Genomic DNA, 23,078 nt, shown 5'->3' on the forward strand with positions numbered 1-23,078 from the left:
TCTGATGCACTTGCGTTCAAATTCATATTCATGCACAAACACATAATGGATGCGTGTTTTGGTTTTTTTTTTAATTAAACTCTCTGATTTTTCATTCTCTGAGCACTAAATCTCACTTATTTTCAACTCTTTTCCAGAGCAATAATGTTTCCCATGTATGAATCACCAAATGCTAAATGTGCTTTTCTCAGCAAATGCAATTCATTTGAGAATAACTCCCAATAAATTGCCTGTGGTGTTCTTTTATCGCTAGAGACAATGGGCAACGCAAAGGTAAGGAAGGGTCGCGCCAAACCAGTCATTAGTTTTAATTTGGTCTGGCAGTTTTAATCCTTACTGTATTTTTAAGTATAATAGTGTAGTACAGTATGTTCAGATTTTCTTTTCATTCTTCTTTCCTTTCTTGAACATTAAAATATTGGGTAAGGTGGGGAGAGGAATGTGATCTTTTCCTTTTGAAAAAAAACACCACCTACCCTATTTTGCAGACTCCATGGAATGTGGGGTGGAAATTCGGGCTTGCTGATAATTAGGGTTCAGGGCTTGCTGTTTTTACAGCTCCAGCTGAGTCCTCAAATAGACCTTCGTGTCTCTTTCGCTTTCACCTCCTTTAATGCTTTGCTTCCTAGCACTCCAGAATGATTGATAATATTAAACCAGGCAGATACTGTCTTCTTCTTTCCAAAGTCAAAAAGTCTAGACATCATCTCTGTGCCCACGTGTGCCTAAATCTGTCCTTCTTTCTAACTGGGTGATGGTGGAAAGGCAAGGCAGGTGTGCTAACCCAGGCTCCTCCAAGGAAACATCATGGTTCAGCAAGGGGTATACGAGTTTCTGGAGGCAGACAGCCATGTGGAATTCCAATGCCACTTTTCCGTGTGTCCTAGGGAAAGCTGCCTAGTACTTGAGCTATAGTGTCTACATATGTAAAACCAGAATAGTAGTACCTGCCTCTGATGTTTTGAAGTTGAGATGAGCACACAGTAGATGTGTTCACCTCTCTGAGTCTGCGTACAGACCTGAACCATGACTCCTCATATTTTATAGTCACACATTACCTTCCTGGCCTTTTCTTTGCAGACACATGATCATACTTCACTACTGTTGAATGACTTGCCTTCTGATTAACAAAATATTAAGGACATCTTGATAATGAAAAAACAATTTTCAAAAGAAGAAGGCTGCACCAGCAAGCATACAGGTGTTGACAAAAATAAGAAAGAAAGGCCCTCTGACTGGGGAAGATCTAGGTACATTTGTACCCAATCAACCAGCAGCATGGAGGAGGAAAAAGGATAGAAAGGGATTATGCTCTTATGGTGCTTCATGGGTGCACTCCTGTTGATGAGCAGGGCTTGGACATCCCCCCTTTTTTTTTTTGGAGATGGAGTCTCACTCTGTCCCCAGGCTGGACTGCAGTGGCGCGATCTCTGCTCACTGCAAACTCCGCCTCCCAGGTTCAAGCAATTCTCCTGTCTCAGCCTCCCAAGTAGCTGGGACTACAGGCGCACACCACCATGCCCAGCTAATTTTTTTTTTAATTTTTATTTTAGTAGAGATGGGGTTTCACTATGTTGCCCAGGCTGGTCTCGAACTCCTGAGCTCTGGCAATCCACCTGCCTCGGCCTCTCAAAGTGCTAGGATTACAGGCTTGAGCCACCACACCCAGCCGGACATCCCCATCTTTGTAAAGAAGGCTGTGAGTTTGTAACATTGAGAAACCCCAGGAATGTCTAGAACTCCTGTGGCAGCCTGCGGCATCCTTGTGGTTCTGACACTAGCACAAACTGCCCTCCCCCGGAGACCAGAGGCCTGATTCCTCTTGTTTGGGGTTTCTCTAATTGCACACACATGTCTATCAGAAACGTATGATCTTCATAGCAGTTCACCTTCCTGCTGTCATTCCTGTCCCCAGAGCTGGAATTAGCATTTTGCAGTGAAGTCTGGGAGTTTTTACTGTGTTCAGAAAGGGACATTGAAGACTATGCCAAAAGGCTTAGAAACATGCTAGCACGTGATAAGTAGTTAAGGATGAGTGAGGTATTATTATTATTATTTCTAAAACAAGGTTTTCTTGATTAGCGCCACAGAGGAGAGTCAGAAGCTTTGAAATTTTGTAACTGCCTCTCTGAGGGGAGCTGATTTACTGCTGTGAATACCCACTGACTGACTATCAGGACTGGAGAAACAGTCTATTTGGGTATTTTTCCCCCATTGGAACCTTCTCACCAGTCTTCTACCAGAAGCAAACTTAGCAGAAAAGTCCAGGAGGGAAACGAAAGTTTATTTTTGAATCCAGAATGTGTGGTCCCCAAGTTGGCATGGTAGTCAGCAAGCGCAGGCGAACAAAACTGGGAGTCTTCATTGCCTCCCCTACTCGGCACATCTCTAAGCTTCTGGGAACGGAGGAGAGTGAGGAGGGCGGTTTACACAGGGACCACAGGGCCTCGATTTCGGTTCCCACTTTGCCAAGGGCCTCAGTCAAGGTATTGACCTCGTGCCTCAGCCTCCGCAGTAGTAAATTGAAGGGGTTGGTAAAGTCCAAAATACATCAAAGTGCTCTAAGCTATTGGGGTTCAACCAACTCAGTTCCCCTGTCACCCCACAGAGTGTCCCCACTTGGATCAGAGAAGCTTCAATGTGATCATTTCTGTCCATCAAGGTTTAATGGAAATGCCCATATGACAAAGCAATTCTACGTTGGATTATTTAATAATAGTTCAGAAACCAGTGAACTAGATGCTGGGAGGGGCCACCATGATTCTCTGATCTTTCTGGGTTGTAGAGGGGGATCATAGTGGCGGGTCAGGGACAATAACAGGAGAAGAAAGGAACAAGATGGGCAGGGCCCTCCAGGAGGGCCAGAGACAGGCCTTTGTGTTCCAACCATGCATGCACAGCAGAAGGACCATTCCTAAAGACCCTGCTGCCCCCATTCTTCACTCCATGCCCCAACAGGTGTCCTCTTTTTACCTGAGCAGGTAGAACAAAGAGCAGGCAAGTTGGGGGTCCTGCCCTGGCTTACTGTGACCTTGGCATCATGCCACAAAGCCTCAGCCCTCTGATCTAGAGAATGGGATCCCGCTCTCACCTCTAATGAAACACAGGTGCCGAGAGGTTTATAACTCATCAGAAAATTGCCAAAATAAGTAAAGCCCTGGCAGGGAAAACTGTACTGGAACAGGAATTTCGGCTTCCAGGGACAACAGTTTTGCACCCCCAGGAAGCCCGGCTGCTTGTGAATTCCTTGTCTTTTTGTCTCCAGCCCTGTGTGTATGTGGAGACTCATGGCTTATCCCTCACTGCAGAGAAGTAAACGAGGAAGAGGCCTATGGCGAGAGAGTGCCAGTCTGTGGCTTTTTAAATGCAAATTTACATGTAAATATGAACTAGCTGAAATATCAGTTATTTTTTAATTGGCTCTTCAAATCAGCACAAGGAAAACCTGTGCCTGTTGTTCTGCTGATTGAGTGATGTTGGCTTACAGATTCTCATCAACAGTCAATGAAGAACTAAGCTCTCCCCTGCCGGAGACCCTTCCATCGTTCCTTCTTATCCTCAGATCATATCCAAATATGATCCCATCTGCCCATCACCTCCTGTCCCCCTAACCAGTCACTATTCCCATTCTCATTCACTCAGCCACTACCCCCACTCTCATTCGATAGCCTTCCCTGCCCCATGCTAACCACACTCACCTTCATCTGCTTCTCAAATTCATGTATGTCACGTGCTCAACCCCCTCGGAATCCTGGTGCACTGTCCCCGCTGCCCAGCAAGCTGTACACCGGTGGGTTCTCAAACTTTGGTGCTCACAAGCATCATGTGGAGGGGTTATTTAAAGCACAGGCGGTTGTGCCCCAACCCCAGAGCTTCTGGTTTAGAACAGCTGAGATTAGATCTGAGCATTTCCATTTTTTTTTTTTGAGACGGAGTCTTGCTCTGCCACCCAGGCTGGAGTGCAGTGGCCGGATCTCAGCTCACTGCAAGCTCTGCCTCCCGGGTTTATGCCATTCTCCTGCCTCAGCCTCCCGAGTAGCTGGGACTACAGGCGCCCGCCACCTCGCCCGGCTAGTTTTTTGTATTTTTAAGTAGAGACAGGGTTTCACTGTATTAGCCAGGATGGTCTCGATCTCCTGACCTCGTGATCCGCCCGTCTCGGCCTCCCAAAGTGCTGGGATTACAGGCTTGAGCCACCGCGCCCGGCCGAGCATTTCCATTTTTTTTTTTTTTTTTTTTTTTTTTTTTTTTGAGGCGGAGTCTCGCTCTGTCGCCCGGACTGGAGTGCAGTGGCCAGATCTCAGCTCACTGCAAGCTCCGCCTCCCGGGTTTACGCCATTCTCCTGCCTCAGCCTCCCGAGTAGCTGGGACTACAGGCGCCCGCCACCTCGCCCGGCTAGTTTTTGTATTTTTAGTAGAGACGGGGTTTCACCGTGTTAGCCAGGATGGTCTTGATCTCCTGACCTCGTTATCCGCCCATCTCGGCCTCCCAAAGTGCTGGGATTACAGGCTTGAGCCACCGCGCCCGGCCGCATTTCCATTTCTAACAAGTTCCCAGATGATACAAATGCTGCTGGTCTAGAGACCATACTTTGAGAACCGCTGCGTCAGTCCCCCACTAACACACATGCTTCCCTTGCGTAATTCTTGCTCTTCCTTCACATCTGTTTCAGCTTTACTTCCTCTGACTGCTTCTCATGGATTGAGCTCTCCTATTATGCATATTCCCATCATACAAACATCTTGTACTTCTTTACAGCACATAACAAAAGTATAAACATTCATCTATACAGTTGTTTTCTTACGTCTGTCTTCCCTACAATTCTATACGTTTTATAAACAAAGATCTCTAATGTTCCCCACCTATCCCTTTTGCCTGACACCGTGCCTGGCATACATTGTTCAACAAATGTTTGTTGATATTTGGATGAATGGACGGGTACATGGATCTAGAAAGACTCCATTTCAGGCCCGGCGTGGTGGCTCACACCTGTAATCCCAGCACTTTGGGAGGCCAAGGCAGGCAGATCACAAGGTCAAGAGATCAAGACCATCCTGGCCAAAATGGTGAAACCCCACCTCTACTAAAAATACAAAAATTAGCTGGGCGTGGCGGCACGCGCCTGTAGTCCTAGCTGCTCAGGAGGCTGAGGCAGGAGAATCACTTGAACCCGGGAGGCAGAGGTTTCAGTGAGCCAAGATCGTGCTGCTGCACTCCAGCCTGGGTGACAGGGCGAGACTCCATCTCAAAGAGTATCCATTTCAGCTATGGGCAGAGCGCTCGGAGGACTGTCCATTCAAATGTCACAGGGCATGTGGCAAAGAGGTAGCCAAGGAGAGAGGGCACCTGCCTAGTTAGCCAGATGAGCTGCTCCACCCAGGCCTCCCTCACGCCCTGCCCTCTTTATAGACAGCAGAGAGACACACAGGGAGGATCAGAGTGCTCCACACAGTCAGGACTGTGTTCTTGCTTTAGGCTATATGACTTTGGGCGAGTCCTTTTTCTTTTGGAGCCTCAATTTTCTCATCTGTAAACCAAGATGGTTGGACCTTTTAGCTCTAAAATTTGTTGAGAATTATGGGTTCTGAAAAAAAGATGCTTCCTTTTTAATAGGATCCAGTAATAGTTGGGGTGTTGGTCCTCTTCCCTAATCATGGCCAGATGATGTCAGCAAAAGACGTCAAACTGGCAGGACTGACTGGATTATTGGGTTGAGGATGGAGATTCTTTTTATTACTATTATCTTTATAAACCTATGGGGTAGAAGTGCAATTTTGTTTTGTTTTGAAATGGAATCTCGCTCTGTGGTCCAGGCTGGAGTGCAGTGGTGCCATTTCGGCTCACTGCAAGCTCTGCCTCCCGGATTCACGTCATTCTCCCACCTCAGCCTCCCGAGTAGCTGGGACTACAGGTGCCCACCACCATGCCCAGCTAATTTTGTTTTTGTATTTTTAGTAGAGACGGTGTTTCACCATGTTAGCCAGGATGCTCTCAATCTCCTGACCTCGTGATCCGCCCGCCTCGGCCTCCCAAAGTTCTGGGATTATAGGCGTGAGCCACTGCACCTGACCTGCAAGTTTGTTACATGCATACATCACAGGGTGATGAAGTCAGGGCTTTTAGAATATCTGTCACCCCGGTAATGTACATTGTACCCATTAAGTAATTTCTCATCATCCAGCCGCCTTCCACCCCCTCACTCTTCTGAGGCTCCATTGTCATTCTACTAAACATGTGTGCTCATTGTTTAGCTTCTACTTATAAGTGAGAACCTGGGAAATTTGTCCAAGTCTGACTTGTTTTACTTACAAATTACATATCTTTGCTATTGTGAATAGTGCTAAGATAAACATACAAGTGAAATTGTTTTTGTTTGTTTTGTTTTGTTTTGTTTGAGACAGGGTTTCACTCCCATCTCCCAGGCTGGAGTGCAATGGCACAATCTATGCTCACCGCAACTTCCGCCTCCCAGACTCAAGTGATTCTCCTGCCTCCGCCTCTTGTGTAGCTGGGACTACAGGCACATACCACCACACCCAGCTAATTTTTGTATTTTTTGTAGAGATGAGTTTTCACCATGTTGCCAAGACTGGTCTCAAATTCCGAAGCTCAGGTGATCCGCCTACTTCAGCCTCCCAAAGTGCTGGGATTACAGGCATAAGCCACAGTACCTGGCCATAAGTGTCTTTTTATATAATAATTTCTTTTCTTTTGGGTAGATACCCAATAGTGGGATTGCTGGATCAAATGGGTAGTTCTAATTTAGTTCTTTGAGAAATCACCATACTGTTTTCCATAGAGGTTGTACTAATTTACATTCCTACAAACCATATATAAGTTCTCCCTTATCTCCACATCCTTGCCAGCATCTGTTATTTTTTGACTTTTTAATATTAGCCATTCTAACTGGGGTATGATATCTCATTGTGGTTTTAATTTGCATTAGTGATGTTGAGCACTTTTTTGGTATATATTCTCGCCATTTGTATGCCTTCTTTTGCAAAATGTCTATTCACAGAGAATGAATATTCTCGTTTCTCTTTTCCCGGGGCCTCTATGTGGAGCCACCATTCCTCAGGAACTGGGAGGGGTTTAGTGGTGAAAGGGTGAGAGACCACAGACACAGCCTCATAGGCCAGGGCCTCAGGGACATCACAGAGCACAGAAGTCCAAGGGGTGCTCACTTCCTGCTTCCTGTCATCTCACTTTGAGGCAATGTTCCATCCAATGGCCTGGCTAAGGTTTCGGAACTCAAGCATTTAACCAAGATTTGAAATATATTTGTGAAATATTGCATGAAGGCCTCAAAGAAATTTATACTCTTTTCTTTCTTTTTCTTTATTGCAGTCATCACTGTTGATAATAACTCTGAACCTACATGGCAATGCTTATTTTCATTCTGTCTCTGATTTATTGGAAGGGATGCACAACAGCAGTACAAATGCCCAGCATCACGTACTTGTCATCTTTGCTTTTTGTGGGGTTTTTTTTTTTTTAGGAGGCAGGGTCTCGCTCTGTCACCCAGGCTGGAGGTTACCATAGCTCATTGTAACCTCAAACTCCTGGGTTTGAGTGATCCCATTGCTTCAGCCTCCCAAGTAGCTGGGACTATAGGCATACACCACCATGCCCAGCTATTTTTTATTTTTTGTAGTGATGGAATTTCCCTCTGTTACCCAGGCTAGTCTTGAACTTCTGACCTCAAGTGATCCTCCTGCCTTAGCCCCCCAGAGTGCTGGGATTACAGGTAAGAGCCACCATATCCAGCACACTTTTTATGTTTTTAGCTTTGCACCTGTCTAGAAGTTCTTCTCTTTGTTTTCTGTTCTTAAGAGAATACACTGTGGTTATCTACAGAAATAAACTGATGAATAAATGATTTAGAAAAACGGAGAGAGCAAAAGGGTAGGAGAAGAAAAGAGAAGCCAGAATTTTTACTTTCTGGCTCATTTTGAGAGAATATGCTGTTAGACTGACTTTTACAAAAGAGATTCAGAATACTTTTACCCAAATGTTTGGATGTTATGGTAATAGCCTTCTCATGTAATGCCTTTTAACCTTACACCCTGTTTTCTTTGGGGTTTTTTCAGGGCGGAGGCTGTAGTTCTCATCTCTGTGGGTGTACCGGGGAGCTCTGGTTGCATGTTATTAAAAAGCAAGCTCTAAGGACCAGAAGAAAGTGAGGGCGTTTGCAGGTTCAATGGTGTGAGACTTAGAAAAGTTGATAAGAAGGATTAGAATTGAAGGATAAAAAGACTCTTACAAAGCCAAGCCATTATAGGCCCCATTACTTTATATACATTCTCCAAAAATCACATGAATGAGGGGAAAGAAAGGAAGAAAAAAACTGGCTACAGTTCAGAACGTCAATTATGTCCTCTTTTAATCCCCTTTTCACAATTTATTTGACATTTTGAACAGTGGCCAAAAAAGCTATTATAACTATAAAACATATTCATTGGTATAAATCTCATTCGTTGAACGATTTAATTAAGGTATTGACATGCTTAATTGATACGCTAAGCCAAGACCATTTTTATATTTCATTTCCATATGCTTTCTGCTTTAAGAGAAGCGAGGAGCTGGATCTTTAAAAAAAAAAAAAACAAAAAAAAGTCTCCCTCCATAAAAATGCTATAGATTCATCGGTGCCTGACATCCCAGGGGACCACTTCCTGCCACTCTCCTTGATTTCGAGCCAGCCACTCCTCTAAGTGGCGCTGCTCAGAGGGAAGGTGATGTATACCCAGCTTGAGTGCCTGTCAGGCCCTCTTATGATCAATAGGAGAATATTTATATTAATAAAGCACCAAGTTAATTAAATAAAATGGTCCTCTGGGTAAACTTAAGATACTAGAGGATGGGCAGGAATCGATATATTCTGCCATTTGAACATTAAGTATGTGCCTTGAAATTTTATGGAGCTTTTAAAAACTCGCTTTGTAATGTAAAAAGTTTGAAACCACAAGTTTTCTCTGCCAAAACCTTGTCTCTGGCTTCCAGAGCTGAGGGGGACTGGAAGGACTGGAGTTGCTAGAGATGGGAGCTTAGGGGAAGCCCCACCCGACCTCCCCTTGTTCTGGGGAGCTCCCCTCTGGCTGGATGCAAAGGTTGGGGGTGTCTCGGAGGACAAGGCTAGGCTGAAGCACAGAGACCTGAGCTCAGCGCAGGTCCAGGGAGGATGGCACATCCTCATCCCCAGAGGAACCACAGGAGGAGATCCTGGGGAGGCTCAAATGCTAAGATCGTTTGCAAGAACCTCTGTCCGCAGCCCCACCCCTGCTTGGCTTCCGCCTGCACCTTTCCCTTTGGTTCTCTCAGCCTGTCTCTGTATGTCCATTCTTTTGTGTGTGTGTGTGTGTGTGTGTGCACGTGTGTGTGTGTGCATACGTGTGTTTGTGCATGTGCACCTGTCTCCATCCTCTTTCTCTTTGCCCCATGTCCGTGTCTTTCTCTGTGTGTCTCTTCCTTTCACGGTCTCTTCTGTGAAATGCCTGTTTCTGTGTATGTGCGTTTCAGTCTCTGACTTTTTTTTCTCTTTCGCTTTCTCTGGTTTTATTGTCTCTGTCTCACTGTGTCAATCTCCCTCTTTAACTTTCTCTCCCTCTCTCTGTCTCTCTCTCTCTCATCTTTATATCTGTCTATCTTTAAAGGGATCACACATTCATGGACTCAGTGCCTCAGCACTCAGAGGCTGACTTTCTGGTCTGTCCCTGGCTCCTGGAGCAGCCTCCTCCACAGGGTTTGGAGATGGAAAAGGGGAAAGATACCCACTGAGTCCTGCCTCAAGCAGCTGGTTCCATTTGCAGAGGTGACATCATACTTGTTGCCCCACTCGTCCGTTCCCAGGGACTATCTTCTCATTTTCTTAGTGTTGACCTGCAATGCCTAACACCCGGGGTACATTGTAGTCACCCTAGTAATGATGACGCTTCATTGAAATGTAAACCCCAAGACAGCTTTAACAGGGTTGTGAGGATTTCCTTCTCCAAAGAGAGTAGCCACAACTGAGGAATTTGTTTTAGTGGTGACAAATGAACCTCCCATTCCCACCTTCCGTAATGATGGCTTTTCCTGCACAGCTCTGGACCCCTTTGAAGCTCACCCAAGCCTCAGCCTCCTTTGGAAGGCAGAAGGGTGCTTTGACTTGTCCTGAGTCTGCACAGAACGGCTGGACCAATATTCTGCTCTCGGCCCAGATCCTGTGCTTGGGCAAGGGCCACTTCCCAGTGTCTTCCCACTGTCCCACCGACGCCCTTCAGGCCCCCCTTCTTTTCCCTCCTCTTTGTGGGAGTCTCCTGTCAACTTCTCCTCTGCACAGCAATTGCTGCACAGTCTCCGCCGCACAGTCAACCATTTTCCAACCAGCCTCATAGGGGCTGGGCGGCTTTAACCTGTGTTCCCATCTTCGCCATCTTCGGGAGATTGTGGTAGATTCCATGAGAGAGGTATCCTTGCAGGACCCAGGAAACTTTGAGGCATGACAGGCTAAGTGGAAACCAATTACTACTTTCTTTCGTATTGAACTTGACCTGGAGTTGCTGCTTTACAGTTTCAGTGTTCCTCTGTAATATTCTGTGGGGCAAGAAGGCAGGGTTTTTCTTTTACTCACAGTGTTGAGTGCTGACTTGAACAGATACAAGGACTGATAACAACCAGTACTTATCCAGTGCTTTTTATGAACGACACAGCATGCGATGAACTCAAAATTCATGAACTACTTTATAATAATTCCCCCACAGAGGTATTTTCATGGTCCACATTATACAGATGCAAAAACTGAGGCCCAGTCACGCAAGTGGCAAAGCTGGAGTTCACACCAAGGTCTTTTAGGCTCCTGAGCCGTGCTTTCACTACGGTACCTCACTGCCTCCTGGGGTCTTGGCCATAGGCACGACTTCTAGCAAGCATGTAAGGCAAGGAGTGGAGTTACCAAGAAAAGTACGGCCTGGGCCATAGTGGATGAATAGTCTCAGAAACACAAGGGAAGCATTTTAGAAGTCACCCCCCGCCCCCCGCCTCCTACCTCAGAGGTCCTTTTCTCTTGGCTGGGGACAGGGGAGTTGATTGTATTTGGCACGAGACTAGTGGCAGCAGTCTCACATTTGTCACTAATGAATTTCATCTCTGCAGTTCGTTGGGTCCTCCCAGTGCTCGTGTCCCTTGTCTAGTGCCTTTCAGGCTAATGGCCAGAAGCGGGTCTGGGATTAATTATTAGTGTTAACTTCCAACTTGGTGTAAATCTATTGAACTGCATCCATTTTTACATAAATAAGCAAGAGAACAGCATCTATTCTCCTGTAGGCAACAGCAGCACATCCACAGGTGTGAGTTATTAGCAATAACTGTAATTGCTTTGAATGGAACAATAAATAGTGCAGGGGGTCATGATAAGAAACGACATTCTATAGTATTAACATAGCTTAATGGCTTAAGCTCCTGTATACTTCATCCGTTACTGGGCTTCCAGAGGCCAGCTTTGCAACTCAGGGTGCTGAGGTCTTGCTGAATTGCTTTCCTGCTTTGGTGGAAGATAATTTTGAGCCTTTCTGAAGCATATCGATTTTATCGGCAGATGGACCCAGGATAGCATCTCACCTCTACCATTGAGGTTTCACTTGTTTAATGGTCTTCTGAAAAGTTACAAGAAAGCACAGGTATATACAAGCCCCATGTCCTCGAGCTGCAGCACTGCTGCCAAACTCCAACCTCTGGGCAGCCGCAGCCCAGGCACAGCCCCTCCCCACCCTGCGCTGGCATGTTCACATTTCCTCGGTGGAGCAGAGTGGGCCACATAAGAGGAACTCTAGTGCCATATCATAAAGAGTATTAGGGTTAGGCAGATCCAGAGCAATGTTCAAAGAATCCTTTCTTCATGATCAAGCTGAACATTTAAGGTTACAGTGGGGTAGACACTAGGAAGTGGCTTCAACGTCTCCCAAACTGCAGTGCCTTAGCCCTCTGACTTCCTCTCTTTTTCTCACCTCCTCACCTCACTGCCACCCCCAACTTTATTTCTGCACATCTTCAGCCTCTGGGAGGGTTTCCAGAGCTTTTAGACAATTTGCCTGGAAGGAGTCAGATCACAGGGTAGATTATCCCAAAGATCATCAGAACTTCTTCACTGCCAATGACCCCCTTCTAACATCTCCTGGAGGCTATTGCTTAAAGTATCTCCTTCTGCACCTGAGTTTCATTATCTGTATTATCCTAATCTCTATGAGTGCCAGAATTCAGAAAGGAGGAGGGGAGAAGTTGTTCTTGGAGATGAAACACTGTCAGGCACACAGGCCTTTTCTGGATTGAATGCATTTTGCAAATCTATTGTACCCTCGCAGGCCAGGTTTAATCTATATTCTGAAAAATCAAGTTATCTGTCCACTTCGCCTACCTTCCCACTGTAACTGCTCATTCCCACGCCTCAGCTTAGCTCACTAAACCTTTCCCCGTCAAAGGCTTTATATAACTGTGGCTCCTTAGTTCACAAGCCTGTTCTAGGAACATTAGTTCTCAAGCATGATATACCACCAGGGCTGTAGAAGTAGAAGGGTGGAGGAGGACAGCCAGAGCTCTTTGTAATCCGAAGGGACAGACTGGACTTGGGGGGGAAAAAGATTTCCATAGCTTGAGATGTGTTCTCAGTCATCCATGGACCAAGAAATGGCATAAAATCATGTTCACTTATTTTTTCCATCCACTTAACAAATATTTTTAAAGCTATGCATCAGGCCTCACACTCAGCAAAAGCTCCTGCCTACACGAAGCTAATAATTTAGTCAGAGAGCCATCATAAAACACCACATTGCCAACCTCCACATAGTCAGTATGGTGAAGCAGCAAGCAACCTTTCCAGAACCAAACGCACTCTTTCTTGTGCCCAGGTAGCTACTCTGCCTTTAAGTTTTTTGATACAGTTAAATTTGACAGGGCCCTGGGACAAGTTACTGAGTTGTAAAGGACCACCTTGGTGGATGATCTGCCATTTTATTTGAGCTTTCTTTTTCAGGAAAAGATAAGAGGATGTAGAAAAAAGGTTGAATCGATCAGCCTCACTCCCCTCCTTCCTGACACCAACAGAAAGGGGCCCAAATGGTAACTAAGAATATAAATTTAAGAAAAACGTGTTAGAAGCACATTCCCCATCCCCTTAATTTTTGCTAATTGTCACTTAAGTAGATCTTCACCTATGGGATACTATGCCTCTGAACCTAGGCTATCAGGCCACAGACTAGGAGGCAAATGAGGGTGCCCAGGTCTGTAGTTAATCACAGAGCAGGCCAAATGCACACACTTCATTTCAGAACAATTTCATAAACGCTCCCCTGCCCCTGATACCTCCCCCTCACTCACAAGATTTCATCTCCTAATTGCAAAAGCTTTTTGGCATGGGAATGTCTTTGTGAAGAAGAGAGGACTCAATTTGGGCCATCTCTCTACAGAAGACATGGGAACAAGGACGCTTCTCCAATTAATCAGCAAATGCTTGGCTCTAGCTTTCGGGCCAAAGGATCGATTTACATAAAGCTACTTCTCGAGATGAATTTGCCTCCCCCTCTCCTCCCGCTGCCTTCCCCTTGTCCAGCCAGCATTAGACATGCTACTGGATTTCAGATTGACGGTGTCAGCTACGACAATCAAATTAGGGATGAAAGCCTCAGATGGCTGCCAAGGAAGAGGGACAGAGGGGGTGGGGACCAGTATGTCAGCCTCAGAGGAGGATAAATTGTATAGAAATGGGTTTCCTTTCCCAAACCCCACTGGGCAGACACATAGCTTCAAACAATAAGAAACAAACAAAACGCCAGTCTCCATCCTTTTGAATCAGGTGAACAAGCCCCCTGTCCACACCCAACCAAGGTTGATAAATTAAACCAGAACTTCTTATTGGGCCCAAAATTGGCAGGGGACTATCTCAGGTACCTAATTAGATCTTTACGATCAGATGATTTTCAGCACCAGATTTCTGCACACAATGTGAAGACACCAAAATCGCAGTTGTACCCCCTGAAGCATATATAATGAGGTACGCGTGCACTGTGGAATCAGACGCCTGTGGTTGGAACCCCACTGATATTTCCTGGACCACTTAGTGACACAGGGAAGCCTGGACCAGAACAGAGGGCGTAATTGGGCTGATAATGAGAGCTCCTCAATCCCATCTAATGTAACTAACTGCCATGTCACTAAATTGAGATAATCCCAGGGATTAGTGAGCTGTTGAGAAGCTCAGCCTCTGTCCCATTTGCTGGAGATGATCAGTCAATTATAATGCTGTTTCATAAACACAAAGAGCCTTAGTTGGAGTTGCAGATGATAATTAAATGAAGAAAGCTTCTGTTTGGACTGGCAGCATCGGTTAACCCTGATAGCCCTGGAAGAGTGGTGGTTTGGAAAAACTCAGATTGTGAGTTATTATGGCTGCGAAGAGTTATTTGTTCACAGGAGGAATGACTGAATGAATGGAATATTCTAAACCATGGCTTTCTGTCCTGGATTCAGGGCTTTCAACCTTGACTGGTTTTCCTCCGCATTTCCTATCTGTATACTCAAACCCCCCAAGCAGTCTTGTATCAGGCTCCTTAGATTGGTTCCAACATCTGAAGACTTTTTCCCTCCCTTGGCAATGAGATGCTGTGTAGCTACAGCATCAAGTTCCTTATTCTAGAACATACTGTCCAATACAGTAGGCACTAGCTATGTGTGATCACTGAGCACGCAGAATGTGGCCAGTCCAGATTGAGGTGTGTGTAAAATACGCATCAGACTTTAAAGACTTGGTATGAAAAAAGGAATGTAAAACATTTCATTAATAAATGTCTGTACTGATTACATCTTGAAATGGCAATCTTTTGGATATATTGAGTTAAATATCATATTAAAATTAATTTCAACTGTTTCTTTTTACTGTTTTTAATGTGGCTAATAGAAAATTTTAAATTGTATCCTTGGCTTGTGATATGTTTCCATGGGACAGTGCTGTTCTGGAATTAGCAGATCACCCCTAAAGAGTTGACAGTCTCTGCATCCTCACTGGTCACAAATCTGAGCCTGCAGGTCAAGTTCTTCCCAGGGGGAAGCATCCAATTGGCCGGCACAGAGGCCAATTATTTTGTTTTGATTTTGTTGAATTAACATCCCCAGCTCACTTTCTGACTACTCCTGTTGTCCACATGCAGCCTGACTTCCTCATTTACTTTACCTGCACAACTCTGAAGCATTTGAGTTTGCAATCTTTGTAACACCTGCCCAGAAAGAGACAAAACAGACACTCACATTGGTAACTAGTCACAGAGCAAACCCATAACCTCAACTCCATGTGTAGCCTTTTGTAGAAGCTTGAAGCCTGACAGGTTCTTTTCCTTTTTCCCTTTGGTCAGAATGCTCCCCTGGGACCAAGTGTCTTATCTTCATAGTGCTTGGACCTCAGGCCTTCACCCTCAGTCACGGCTCCAGGACTATTTCTCAGCCTGGCTGCGCAACCCTGCTCATCACCTGCCCTGTAGTGATTTCTCCCAGATTTCAGCCTTCCTAGAAAACTGTAGGGAATCCCTGGTCTGTGAGGCCCTATCAGGAATGTCCTAATCCCAGCAACCTGTCTCCCCTTCAAGCTTGAAGGAGTCCAAGGACAAAGTGCTTGGTTTTCTTCTGCCATGTCTCTGGCTCCCAGAGGAGGGTGTAGCCATCCATGAACTCTTACCCTTCTGGGTCAGCCTCCCCGGGCTCCTGAGTGGATTTCTGAAATACAGATTAAATGTCATCATTCTCCCCCCTTCAGCCTTCTCCTGTGACTCTGCCTATCCCACAGGCATTTTGTCCAACATCAGCAGTCTCATGTCTGAGACACAGGAGGCCTTTGCATCCTGCTCCCAAAATTTTCCCTAAAATTAGACTTTAACATTTAAGGTAGTAGGAAGCTATATTTGTGAACTTCATGCTAGAACCTGAAGATAGGAATTTGCATTATATACTGCATTAGAGTTTAGAAAGCACTCGCTTGTCCATTACCTCTGATGCCTATCCCAGTTTCTTAGAAGTGCACGTTGAGGTTCAGAGAATTGAACTGGTACTCTTAAAGACACACAGCCTGTTGAGTAGCAGAACCGGGATGTGAACTTAGCACCTAATCTGATGCAATACTCATTCCACCCATGGTTCTCAAACTTGTTTAAAATTAGACTCAAGCCCATCCTTAGGGTTTCTAATTCAATAGGTCTGTCATAGACCCCAGGAATCTGCATGCTTTGTTTATTATGGAAAATGTCACACATACATAAAAGCAAAGTGCAGATGATAAATGAACCTCCCTCGTACTTCTTCACCTAGCTCCAATAAATACCAACCCACAGCCAACCTCGTTTCATCTATTCTTCTACCACTTCTTCCTCTCCTATATTATTTTGAAGCAAAACTTAGAGATCATCATTTTATTCTTAATTATTTCAGTATGTATCTCTCAAAGATAAAGACACAAATGAAAGAAAACCACAGTTCTATTCTCATTTTAAATTTTAAAAAATTAACAGGAATGAATGTTTATTTTGTTCTCATAGCAGGGTTCATGGTCCATCTGATCAGAACATTCTTCTATGACAACTGCCCGGTACCATCCCAACTCTTGATAATATCTTTGTACTGTTCTGATTTTTCCCAAACTGTCCACTTTGAAAGATAAAACCAAAGCACCTGATGAAACAAGCCTGCATTCCCTGTGAGTCCTGGTGATTCAGAGTGGCATCTCTCTCTTTTCCTTCTGAAAATTTAAAAAGATTTTGGGCCCCGACTAAAATAAACTATAAAATCTTTTGCTTGGTGTCTGGAGCAACCCATAGTGTGAGTTTAGAGACAGGCTTTCTTCTGGATAAAAAGGAAGAAACAGTGAAACTGGTGCTCTCTCTCTCTCTCTTTTTTTAAGATGAAGTCTCAGGCCGGGCGCGGTGGCTCAAGCCTGTAATCCCAGCACTTTGGAAGGCCGAGATGGGCGGATCACGAGGTCAGGAGATCGAGACCATCCTGGCTAACACAGTGAAACCCCGTCTCTACTAAAAAATACAAAAATTAGCCGGGCGCGGTGGCGGGCGCCTGTAGTCCCAACTACATGGGAGGCTGAGGCAGGAGAATGGCGTGAACCTGGGAGGCGGAGCTTGCAGTGAGCTGAGATCCGGCCACTGCACTCCAGCCCGGGTGACAGAGCAAGACTCCGCCTCAAAAAAAAAAAAAAAAGATGAAGTCTCGCTCTGTCACCCAGGCTAGAGTGCAGTGGCATGAACTCGGCTCACTGCAACCTCCCACTCCCGGGTTCAAGCCATTCTCCTGCCTTAGCCTCCCAAGTAGCTGGGATTACAGGTGCCCACCACCACACCTGGCTAATTTTTGCATTTTTAGTAGAGCTGGTGTTTCACCACGTTGGCCAGACTGGTCTCAAACTCCTGACATCAGGTGATCCGCCCGCCTCGGCCTCCCAAAGTGCTGGGATTACAGGCATGAGCCACCACCCATCCTTGCTCTCACTTTTTGAGGTGTCTAGATGTTTATTTTATATTTGTAAAAGTAAGGGAGTCTATTTCTTTGTATCTGGGATAAATAAGGATGTAAACTGCAGGAAGACAGAAACTTGGGACTATCCACTTTTCTATCTCAACTTCAACCATAGTGGAACACCTAGTAGGTATTCAATTCATTGTTTTGGGAAATGAGCATCTGAGCTGACACTTAATCTGTCAGTATTAAACGTCTGAATGGCATGGCCAGGACCTTTCTGATGAATTTGTGAGGGGAAGGGTTGCAGAAAGAGCTTTTATTGATATCCTTTATCCAGTAACTTTTTAACATCGAGGGAACACACAATGTAAGCTCTCACTGCAATGAAATATTCAGAAACACAACTGGAGCAGTGGGAAATAATTGACGTTTTTTTGTCCCCCACTGATACTTTGATTCCCTGGGTCCCTGAGATAGGTGGTAGTTCTTTCAGGAAATGAGTCAGTTACTCCATTGTAATCTTCCTCAGACAAAGGCTGCCATTGACTAGACACCCAGCGGGAGGTACCAGAGCTTAGCTGGGACATATGCTTGGTGCTCATTTGATTTTGACAGTGACCCAACTGCAAACATACAATCTTGCTTATTAAGATAAATTGCCTGCAGAAGAGATGTACCTATTAAGATAAATCCTCCCTGAAGTCCACATTGTAGAATCCCCAGGGGATCATTTTTCCTGCATGTTTGTCCCTCCTGCTGTATAAAATAAGGTAAGCAAAACAGTGTCTGTCCCTTTAGTTCCTAGCACAGAGCGATGTGTCACCGGGTTACTGTATATTAGAAAGTTGGAGTTCAGGGGGCGGGAGCAAAGACTGCAGCTTTATGTAAGATGGTAGTATTATTGAGAGTACAGGAAATTTTAGATTCGTAGATTATCCATCAAAAATTTTTAAATCCTGGATGAGTTTTGATTGATACTGAATGCACCAATGGGCAGGTTTCCTCCTATTAGGCAGAGAATGTGAAAGTAATTTAAATATATATTCAGGCCAAAGAGAATCAGAATGGTAATCCATTGCCTTGATCGCAAATCCAATAATGGTTCCAAATATAAATGCTTTTAAGATCATCCCCTATTTTAGCCTAACTAATCAAGAGTTGATGGAATTTTTTTTTAATGTTACTGAAAAGACCCACATTGGTCTCAGTGCAGAGGGATTGAGGAGGTAGACAAAGAAGTGTAAACCTCATCAGACGCCAGACTGGGTTGTTCCCACGTTCTTTGGTCAGTTACTTTCCCATGTGGCCTCTTGATCTTCGGTCCTAGATATGCTATCTTTTGGGAGTGATATTTTAACCCACTGAGGACTTGTAGATTCAGAACTATCCCCGAAGCCTTCTTAAGAATACTTTGGGGTAGATCTCCTTGGGTTCTTTCTATTGCTACTGGATCCTATCACCTGCTTCTTTGAACTTCACTGCTAAAGTCTCCTAGCTGGCAACATCTTCAGCAATCTGTCCTTGGGGTGCTGGAGTCACCACCCCCAGCATTCATGGAGGGCAGGCAGAGCCTGGGAATTTACATTTCGCCTGAGTGGTCCCTAACCAAGGACTGTCTGTTGCAAGGCTGCAAAAGCCCAGCTTCCTTGCTCAGAGACAGGAGTTCCCCATGGTATTGGGCTAAGGCCAAGACTTCACCTGATTGTACTTTTATTTGCCTTTTCCATTTGGTTTCCATCCCTCACTGGTCTCTCCCGGGAGCACTTCATTAATCAATCACTTAACCCCCTTGTCCTTGGCTCGGTGTCTGCTTCTGAGAGAATCTAACACAAGACAGACCTTTTATTTCTGAATCCAGCTCTCCCGTTTTATCCAAAAGAATCTAGAATCAAACATGGCTACCCCTGTCCAGATGATAGATGACAGAAACTTTAATCCCTCCCTCAGATTTTATGAAAAGAGTACAGCAACATTTATGTATCTTATTCTTGAAGGTATATGTCCTGGGGGTGCTGAAAATTAGACATTTTCAGCAATGTCAATCCAACGCTAAATGGGAGGAAACTACACAAAAGGAAATGCAGCTATTCATTGAGTGCCTACAGTGTTCTAGATGCTGTGCAGAGTGCTCTGCAGAGCTCTACAAGCTGTAGTTTAATGTCATAATGGCACTTGTATAGACTTCGAGGTGGGACTGTGATATTTCTGGGTGCAGTATCCATATGACTTAGGAAAGCAGTCCCATTTGACAGTTGGAGATGTGAGACAGTCATGCAATTGACTAGATTCACACAACTAACATGCAAATGATTCCACGCGGTGCTCTACATGTAATCATTTCGCTCTCACAATTAACTGTTGAGGTTGGTAACACTAACATCCCCACTGTAAAGATGGGGAAACTGAGGCAAAGAGCATTTTAGTAACTTGAACAATCATACAGCTCATAAGTAACCCCACCCACTTCAGAAACAACAAATCTCCAAGTTTTGAGGAGCTTCCAAGCCCCATTTTGTAGCTTCAGAATTAATTTGGGAGTGACATCTAGGATCAAAGTCCCTCCACAAACTGCCATTTAACACAGAGAGGATTTCCTGGTAGCATGAGTATGACCAAGATAAGTGCATTGTCCCCAGCAGGGCAAAGAGGAGAACATGTTCCTGCTCCTAGTCTTGCAGGGGTAGGGGTGAAGGTGGGAACTGTCATTCTCTGCTCCTCTGAGAACAAAGCATGCCTGACATTGAAGGGAGGGCCCCAGAAAGCATTTCAAAAGCTCCACTGGAACTAGACAGCCTTTCACTCCATTTATCAAAGCGTCTGCAGTTCCCATTTCAAGGTAGATGAAGCAATAATAAATTTGTGAAGAAAGTTAATCTGTGTCCAAAACATTTTAGTAAATTAAAAAGGGGGGAGGGTGGCTGGAAGGGGGATATATTGGTTCTTGCCAACTCCTATTTGACTTACTGTCTCCTTAGTAAGTCCTCTTTGGTCTTGTGTTTTTGGATGGAATAATCGGTCAGTTAATCATTTTCCGGAAGCTGGAAAATGCACTTTAGCTAATGCAGTTCTCCTTTTCTCCCAGAGCCCTAATTATTTAAAAAGGCATCCCAATTCCTAGCCCTACTCCCCAACCAAGAAAGCCTTTCCCACCAGCCATCTTCCTTTACTTAACCAGAAAAATCCAGCACACCTCCCACTCCTGCACCCTACTCCAATCTCATACCTTCCTTCTAGTGTTTAAAAAAACAAAAATCCCCTTCTTTGGTCACTTCTGAGCATTTCTGCCCTCCTCAGCCCTGAGCTGCTTCCCTCATGAAAGGGGAGGCACTAAAACCCTAACAAGCAATTGGCCAGCACTAGGCTCTTGGGCATTGTGGATAGATTTTGTTATTTTTATTTAAGTGTCAGTGGAAAATGGTGGCTCTTGTCTCTCTCAAGGATAGTACTTAACAATAGCTCCATGCTCTGGCACCACGCTGAGATAAACACACTATTAGGAACTCGCACAAAGGCCCTGTGATAATTGTGAAGGGACCGTTACCGAAAATGAAGCACCCAGCCCTGAACCCTCCTCCACGCCCCATCAGTAACACCATTAAAGCTGTCAGTTTGTCAGCCCACTGGAGGTATTTATGAAATCAATATACAGTCCTGCAGATGGATGGCAGCAGTATTGTTAGCCGGAGAAGAGAGGCTCAATGGAAAATAAAATTAATAAAATTTACAAGCAGATTGTCATGGGGAACAGATAAATTCCCTACAATCTACTGTTTTGCTCAATTGGGACAGGAGAAAAGCAGTGACAGGGAGATGGGAAAAAAGCTGTGTTTTAACTGGGCTCCTGAAAGTAGGAGCAAGGCTGGTTATATTTACAGCAAGAAAATAGTGAACAGAAACCAAAGCATTGCCCCACCCAAGTGCAGGATTTCGCCTGTGTAGGAGGTCTCCCAGCAACATGGCCAGATTTTTCTGCTTAAATATCACTCTCCTCTCCTCATCCCACCGTATTGCAAACCAGAACCTTTGTACGACTGCTGCTCCTCCCAGTATATTTTGGGATGTTGTCTACTCAAACAAGGTTAGCGCATTATTGGAATACATGCCCCCTCATCCAGCTTCCAGCTGTGGTTCAAGCTGACAGCTCTATACCTCTCTCCTGTTTGCTGCCCCTGCCTCTGATTTTGATCACATCAACCATTTTCCAAAAGTGTGACTGGGGCTCATCTTCCAGAGCCGCCAGAGAGAGCAGCCAAGCCTGGGAGGGTAGTGGGCAAAGGCTCGGTGGCCTACAGACCAGCTTCATTTGGCAGAAAAGACTGGACTCATTGTGACTTCCAGAGCCTTGGGTGCTGCCCAGATGCCTGGTGGAAATTGCATTAGTCGGATGACAGGACCTGGGCCCCTGCTCCAGAGGCTGATGGAGAGCAGCCGAGTGGCCTTGGTGACACCGCCTGACCTCTGCTGTCATCATGGGCTTTGTTCAGCGCCTGGACTGCAGGCTGGAGCCCAGCTCATTGAATCAGGCCTGGCTGGGGGAGCCTGAGACAGGGCTCATTGTGCATCTGAATTTACTTACGTCGGTTGCAGACAGAGGAAAGTGGATTTGAGATGGGGAGCACCCTGTTATTCAGCCCTAGAAACCACTAGTACTCACACCTGCACTCTATCCCAAGTCTGAGCCTTGTTTTGTGGGCCTAAAAATGGCCCCAGATGATCCTCAAGTTTCGTTTTAGCTAGCTGCTCAGAGCACATGGCTTGTCTCAGCAGGGGATGGGAGATCAGAAAAAAGTGGACACCTCTTTTCTGTTTCCTCTTTTCCCTCCTGCCCCTTTGCAAAATGTTCATTTAGACTGCCCAGATTTTAGTGGAGGGCAGTCGTCTGATCTCTCCTGCCAAATATATCTGGAGTCATCTAAAGCTTTTGATTAGGTGCCCTTGGAAGATCAGCATGGGAGTGTCCACAGGTACAATCTGTCTCTAGGTCAACTCAGGACCCATTTAACCTGTGACCAGCAAGTTCTCCTTATAGGATCCCATACCAAGGAAATAGTTGGACAAGTATCTCTAAAATGTGCATGCAGAGAAATTCACCCTAGTGTTTCTTTAAATAGCAAGTAAATAAATAAATGCCTACCCAACAATTTGGGACTATGTAGCCACTCATACAATTGGACGATATACAGCCATTAAAAATGTTAGTATCAATGCGCTACTAATGACAGGGACAGATGTTCTCAATATAGCAAGCAAGAATAATAGGTTATAATAGACTGTATATTATGAGGTCATATTGGTGGAATTTTATATATATAACTCGTGATTGGTAGCAGTAGTTAGATCTGCATCGTTAATTTTTTTTGCCTTATATTTGAGGGTTTTTCGGGTGTTCTTTTAAAAAATAATTGCATATGTATAGTGGTGTGTGTGTGTGTGACACACCTTTTATATCTGAAGAAAGTGTAAAGGGCTCGCTGTGTCCCTAGCCCCTGGCTCTGCGCCCCCCACCACACCATAGTCCTCAGAGAGGCTTCTGCAGCCCACGGCTGTGCGGGACCAGCCAGGAAGGAGGCCTGGCATGAGTGTTTTTGCAGAGCCAGTT

At 45.1% G+C, this 23,078-nt stretch overlaps 1 protein-coding gene across 2 annotated transcripts in view; it reads left to right on the forward strand.

Moving 5' to 3' along the window:
• SLIT3 (slit guidance ligand 3) overlaps nucleotides 1–23,078 on the forward strand; it is a 645,016-nt gene that overhangs the window by 397,630 nt on the left and 224,308 nt on the right. The window lies entirely within an intron of this gene.

Source organism: Trachypithecus francoisi, unplaced genomic scaffold (genome assembly GCF_009764315.1).
Source record: "Trachypithecus francoisi isolate TF-2019V2 unplaced genomic scaffold, Tfra_2.0 Lachesis_group2, whole genome shotgun sequence".
In the NCBI taxonomy this organism is placed as follows: Eukaryota; Metazoa; Chordata; class Mammalia; order Primates; family Cercopithecidae; genus Trachypithecus; species Trachypithecus francoisi.